This window comes from Ziziphus jujuba, chromosome 12, assembly GCF_031755915.1.
Source record: "Ziziphus jujuba cultivar Dongzao chromosome 12, ASM3175591v1".
NCBI lineage: Eukaryota > Viridiplantae > Streptophyta > Magnoliopsida > Rosales > Rhamnaceae > Ziziphus > Ziziphus jujuba.
This window is the reverse complement of record NC_083390.1, coordinates 20,893,144-20,899,643: the sequence shown is the minus strand read 5'-3', so window position 1 is coordinate 20,899,643 and position 6,500 is coordinate 20,893,144. Positions and strand designations below refer to the sequence as shown.

The 6,500-nt window shown below is 32.4% G+C and overlaps 1 pseudogene; it reads right to left on the bottom strand.

The window, feature by feature from the left end:
- Positions 1 to 281: 281 nt before the first annotated feature.
- LOC112490934 (beta-glucuronosyltransferase GlcAT14A-like) lies at positions 282 to 5,821 on the bottom strand (annotated as a pseudogene).
- Between the last annotated feature and the right edge of the window lie 679 nt (positions 5,822 to 6,500).

The following is a 6,500-nucleotide window of genomic DNA, read 5'->3' as shown; positions in this document are numbered from 1 at the left end:
CACATAGAAAATATAAGAGCATGCAAATGGGCAAGATGGGCAAGATGAAGAAGACCCTCTATTGATTCAATGGCCATTGGTGGCTCTACAATGAATTTGTCCCCCTGCTCTCCTCTTCCCCACCCACCCCCACCTTCTTGCTACATATAGCCCAAAATCAAAGTAAATTCACTTCCACTCCCTCTTCCACTTTGCCTTGAAGTGCATTTGGCTAGAGAAACTCTCAAAAATCTCGCTTTACGAGCCAAAAAAATGCAATCTGAATTGACGGTAGACTTGAAAACCAATCTACGAGTCAGATGCAAAGACAGCACATAGTCTCAGAAATTCTAACTTGAAGTCAAGCATCTTCATTTGCACTGAGTTGACTGTGAATTCCAGTCATCAAGGAGGTTGGTAATGGACTCTTCAAACTTCTTTGCTTGAGATCCAGCCTTCACGATATTGACATCACCCCATTGTGAACAAGGATCCATGAACCAGCTTTTCCAGCCAGAGCACCATGCACCTGAGACAGGTCGATTACGCCCACGCTTGAGGATCTTTTCATCAACCATGTTCAGGACGGGATCATCATTCATGAATTGTCTTACAAACGCAGCTCCGCTTTGGGCCATTTGATCAAAATCAGAAGTGTTTAAGAAGTGAGGCTCCATTCGTGGGGGACTGTCCCATATCATATATCTCAATACTGTCTGTGTTCTTAAACTCTGGTGAATTGCATATAACAGAATGAAAATATCCTTCTTGTGACAAAAGTACATTTGTAAAATACATAAGCAGGGTTCGGGGTAGGTTATCCCAAGTCCCAACCAAGTATGCAGAATTCCAGAAAAGGTCGGCTTAGTACAACCCATGGCGAGCCTGCAAACTAAGAAAAGTAAGGCTCGGAAGACAACTTCAATTTGATAGAAAGTATAATAAAGAATGAAAGAGAAGATATTATAGAGACTGTGCCTGTGAACACTTTAAAAGCATCAGGAATTTCTGCTTTTCTGTTGCATGAAAAATTTGGCTCCTCCCGACGAGGTATATAGCTGGGTCCACTACAATAGGCTGCACCCTCTGAAATCTGCATAAAATTACAAAATTAAACCCAATGATCCAAACTTACATTACAAGTACAACTACAACTAAAATTAGCAAAGAGGATTTGCCTACTCTTTCCATCCAAGGCCACTGGTGTGATCAATGAAATTTAGATATCTTCTAATTGAGAAGAATACATGAGAGAGATCTGAAATTAAAGAGGGGAAAAAAAGAGGAGCAATATTAACAAGCAAGAATAATCTACAGGGAAACACTAGAAAATAGGAATAGATATGAGAAATTATAATGCACAGGATAACAGAAATTATATAGAAAATATAAGCCTACGGCAAGTCTAATGCCAGTCATGGGAAGTCAATGAGCATTATAACAACAGGTGCCATGAGATGCCAGTAAGACTTTGGTAGAAGAAAGTACGACAAAAAAGTCATATACTAAAGGAAAGATCATGCATCCAGAAAATAATGCTTGTCTTCATGGGACAAACTAGATAAAATCGCCAGTAAGACCATTCATCCACTTTAGGGTCTAGAATAATATCCCATTCGGACCATCATCAAAATTAGCACCTAATATCACCATAAAAGGTCCTTATAAAAGGTGTCAACTTCAGATGGGAAGCATAATACAAGACACCACAAATACTTAAGAAAGATTCAAGTCTGAGATTTGGAAAATCCTTGAAGCTTTTTCAGTTTAATTTTTAGTATTTTCTATTATCAAGTACTAGCAGCTACTTTTGCTCCGTCTTCTTATAAAGTTATTTCTAGCACCATATCTTTACCTACAATCCAACCTAGTCAAGCTATTTCTTTGTAGTACGATCTTTTAATGCGCTTTCGAAGGTTGGAAGAAGAGACCCATGCCTACTAATAGAGAAATTCAAGTTGTCCTTTGTCAGAGTAATTAAGTTGGTCCAGCATTTACTGATAAGTAAAACATACATGAGCAATAAAATACCCTAGAGTAACTCATGTAAACTCAGTTTAAGACAAATCTTTGAATATCATTGTCTGCCAAATATCATAGTAAATTAACAAGTTCAAAATCGATGCTTGACCGGCAAATAAACATATAAACGAATTTGTTAAAAGATCAGTTAGCATTGCAAAGATGCCTTTAAATATATAGCAGAGGATCAAAACATGATCTCCCAAGTGTAACTTTTTCAATTAAAACTATTGACATTAAATTCTTCAAACATCATAAAGGAGTAACCATACGAGGCCAAAGTGAACCATCCAAAAGGTGGAATGAGGATAAGTACGGGCATATTCAAGGCAAAACACCCAGAAAAGAGCTTAGTTTTAGACATAATTCCAGTTTAATTTGGATTTTGAGGTTGAGGTAATTCTTCATCTGCGATTGCTGCAATGACATAGACAAACAGAGAAACAAAAAATAATACCATAGTGGTATAATGCGTATCAAATGGTGAGACATTCTTTGCTTCGTACATCAACTGTAGCAAACCAATCAAAGTGGCCATCAAAAACACAAAAATCTCGTTGGACATCACAAGAACTAGAAACTGATATGGAAATGGAAAAATCAGAAATAAGAATAAGCGGATGCAGAACTCTTTTGTTAATGCAGTGGAAGTTGTTGCGGCTGCAGAACAATTAGGGGATGCAGTGGCGTATATATAAGTGAAAATAAGCTGGCTGATGTTTTATCATGCTTTTCTTAATGCTTTTAGTTATTCTAAGTGCATCTTATAAGTTAAGCTTTTTCTAAAGATGCATAACTATAAGTTGAGCATAACTATAAGTTGAGCTTTTTTCTAAACTTTAAGTTATTAGCCACACAACTGCACAACTTATAAGTTGAACAAGAATATATAAGAAGCCACACAGCTGCACAAAATTTGAGCTTTTTCTAAAGATGCATACACAAAAGTTGAGCTTTTTCTAAAGATGCATACCCAACTTATAAGTTGAACAAGAATATGTAAGAAGCCACAGAGCTGCACAACTTAGCTTGTCCCACAGAAAGGGACGGAGTTGCTCGACGACTAATCAATAAGCAAGGAGAGAGACATCTTAGGAAAGGACACTTTGAAAATAAAAAACGGCTAGGAGGCTGGGGTAAGAAAAGAAACCTGTAAAAAATTCAATCGTATAAAAGCTAGTTGCTCACCTGGATCGACAAGCAAGGAATTACGAAAGGGCTCTTATCCTTTTGCTGCATTTAGAAGGGCTTGCGTAATTGGAAGTCTTACAAAAGGAATAGAATATTATGGAATGGCCTTAAGAAGGACAACAATTCTTTACAAAGTTGAGCTTTTTCTAAAGATGCATACACAAAAATTATAAGTTGAACAAGAATATATAAGAAGCCACTATAAGATTGCACTTTCCAATGACTTCGCAGATGTAGATGTGAGTAATATGTATCACTCTATTGCCAATTTGTTTATTTATTTATTTACTCTTCTTCTGTACTGAAGATGAAGGCTTCAAATTTGGAACCTTTATTTTGTTCCTATTTGGACTCACCAACGATAGCCATCCAAATCCATCACCATTTTAAAAGCAAAATCAAATGAAAAGTCCTAATACGTTGAATTGATTCATTAAGTTAATTTGAAACGCAACAAAATGATCACATATTTTCATGCTCACAGAATTTCAATAGCTATTGAAATTAAAATATATGATCTTAATTTCAAATTTCTATACCTGTATAATAATAATAATAATAAATAATAATAATAATAAAATATTATTTTTTATGCCATCTGGCTTAAAACACTAATTTATTTACTTATTTATTTACTCTTCTTCAATACTGAAGATGAAGGCTTCAAATTTGGAACCTTTATTTTGTTTCTATTTGGATTCACCAACGATAATCATTCCAAATCCTTCATAATTTTAAAAGCAAAATCAAATCAAAAGTCCTAATACATTGAAGTGATTCATTAAGTTAATGAAGAAAAAAACAATAATAGTAAGATATGATTTTCTATGCCATCTGTCTTGAAGCACTTCCATTGACATGCTATTGCTAAATTTTAGCATTATTTCCTCGTTTGATATCTTTAATGGTGCGGGATGCCAAATTTTGGCAATACAAAATCTACTTTGAAATTTGGTATTGGATCTCACAACAATAAAGTATGTGGGCCTAAATATCTCTTATTAGGTTAAATATTTTAATTTTGTTCTTAATTTGGTAAAATGTGGTTCATCATAGCAAAATTTATAATTTCAAGATACTATGTTTTGGCATTTACAATTGGATACAAATTTTAGAAATAGTAATGTCTTAAAGATGCTCTAAAACCCAAGCTGTTCACATAATTTGTAAATAATAAATTATATCAAAACAGCATAAAATATATTATTACCCATAATTTCACTTAGAATTGAATTGAAATGCTGTTCGAACTACCTCAGCACCTAAAAGAAAATAGTGAAGTTCTCCCAAATCCTTGAGAGAAAAGACACTGGTAAGATTCTAAATAAGTTTAGAAATATACTTTGTATTAAACATATTAATAAAAATCTTATTCATAGAGGCATATATAATTACAAGCAAAATATAGCAGATAACATTTTAGGAAAACATAACATTTGTTTTAGACCAATTTTTTCTTCTTCTTTTTTTTTTTAATTCTATTTTGATACTTTGTGTTGGATTTATGCTTTTCGAGTAATTTAATCCATTGATCAGGAGCCTTAATTAAACATTAGTCATAGAATTTCAAACTGGCTGATTAAGTGATAGAGCTCTATCTAACTGAGAAATAAGAATGAGCTCATTAGTTGAGTTCAAGGAGTTTATTAAACCCTAAAAGGCGAGGATAGCAGTTTTATAAATATGCTGTCTAGTCTTAAGTCACATAAAGTTTTATGTGGTACTTTTAGAAATTTAAAATCCAAATAGAAAAATAAAATACTTCAGAAAAAAATAGAAACTGTAAGGCTTTAGTGCATTTTTCAAATTAACTTTTTTTTTTTCGATAAGGTACATCCACACGCATGTTACGTAGAAAATAGTTTGAAAGGTCTTTTGGATTCAAGAATAGTTTTTCTGTACTCCTAAAAGACTAGTAATGGGTGATGAGAAACATCTATCATATACTTCATTCAACTATGCGATCTAGTTTCCGTTGCATGACTCCAACAATTAGTATCAAAATATCAGTTGAATCGGTATGTGATATATTAAATGCATAATTTATTTTTCATTTATATGCGATATTTATTAGATATACTGCATTTAGGATTCTAATATTCATATTTTTTATAATTTTGATATTATGAATGAATAATTGATTTTTACTCTTAATTCATGGTAGATATTTACTTCTATTTTTTATTAGGAATGTAATACGGAAGCTAATCATAAGATTAGGTTTCCTTATTGATATATTTATTTAATTTTGCAGTTTAATTTATTTATTTTATAAGAAATTCTTATTTTTGTAAGATATGTGTAAATTTATCTTGATAAAAATTGCACGCTTGTCATTATTTATCAATTTCTATGCCAATCTAGACACCACTTCTAGGGAAAACCACCATGAATGGATAATATATGGAGAGACGATGCCAATGAGCATTGGAATGCCATCAAAAACCATTGGATGCACCCACACAAGTCGCCAAAAGTTGCAGCGAGTGGATCTCACTTGCCTACATTCTTGGGGGCATGTGAAGGCATGTGAACAATTAGATTGAGCTGAAATTTTGGCAGGAACTTCCTCTGGATGTGTTATACTTGCTTGTAAAATTTCACAGTGATCCGATATGTCTATGGCCATCGGTGACCTTTTTGGCTGACAAGATTGAAAATTGGACAAGTTAGGTTTTGTGGTTTGAGCTTAAAAACCTAGAAAACCAATTCTAACTTTCCTCACACCCTATGAACTTACAAAATCTAGGGGGGGAAAAAAAAAGGAACAGGATAAAAAAAGAAGTTGGGCTTTATGGTCTTATTGCGCTTGTAAGTTTACTTTCATTGAAACCATAGATTGTGGGTTTATTTATTTTTCAGCTTTTATAATTGTTTAAATTATATGGATATAACATACTTATATATGCAAACATGCCATATAGAATAGGTGGTGCAATATTATCATATGATATATACATACACATAATATGTATATATATATATATATATTTCTATATTGTATTATTATGGAAAACTCTTAAATTTATTTAGTGATGAAATATTAAATGGATGAAAGTTAAAATTAATTTAATTAACTAATGGCTCCGTTAAGGATCTAATAATAAAATAATTATGTGATGCGCAAATAGATAAGCGTAATTGAATTTTATTCAATTGACGTAAATTAATTTCAAAATCTTAAATATTAATAGAAATTTGAAACTAAATTAATACTTAATAAATTCAATATTAATAATATTAATAATCCTCCTAACAAAGCTTCGTAATATTATTAAAAGCCAAAAGAATATTGAAATAATTATTTA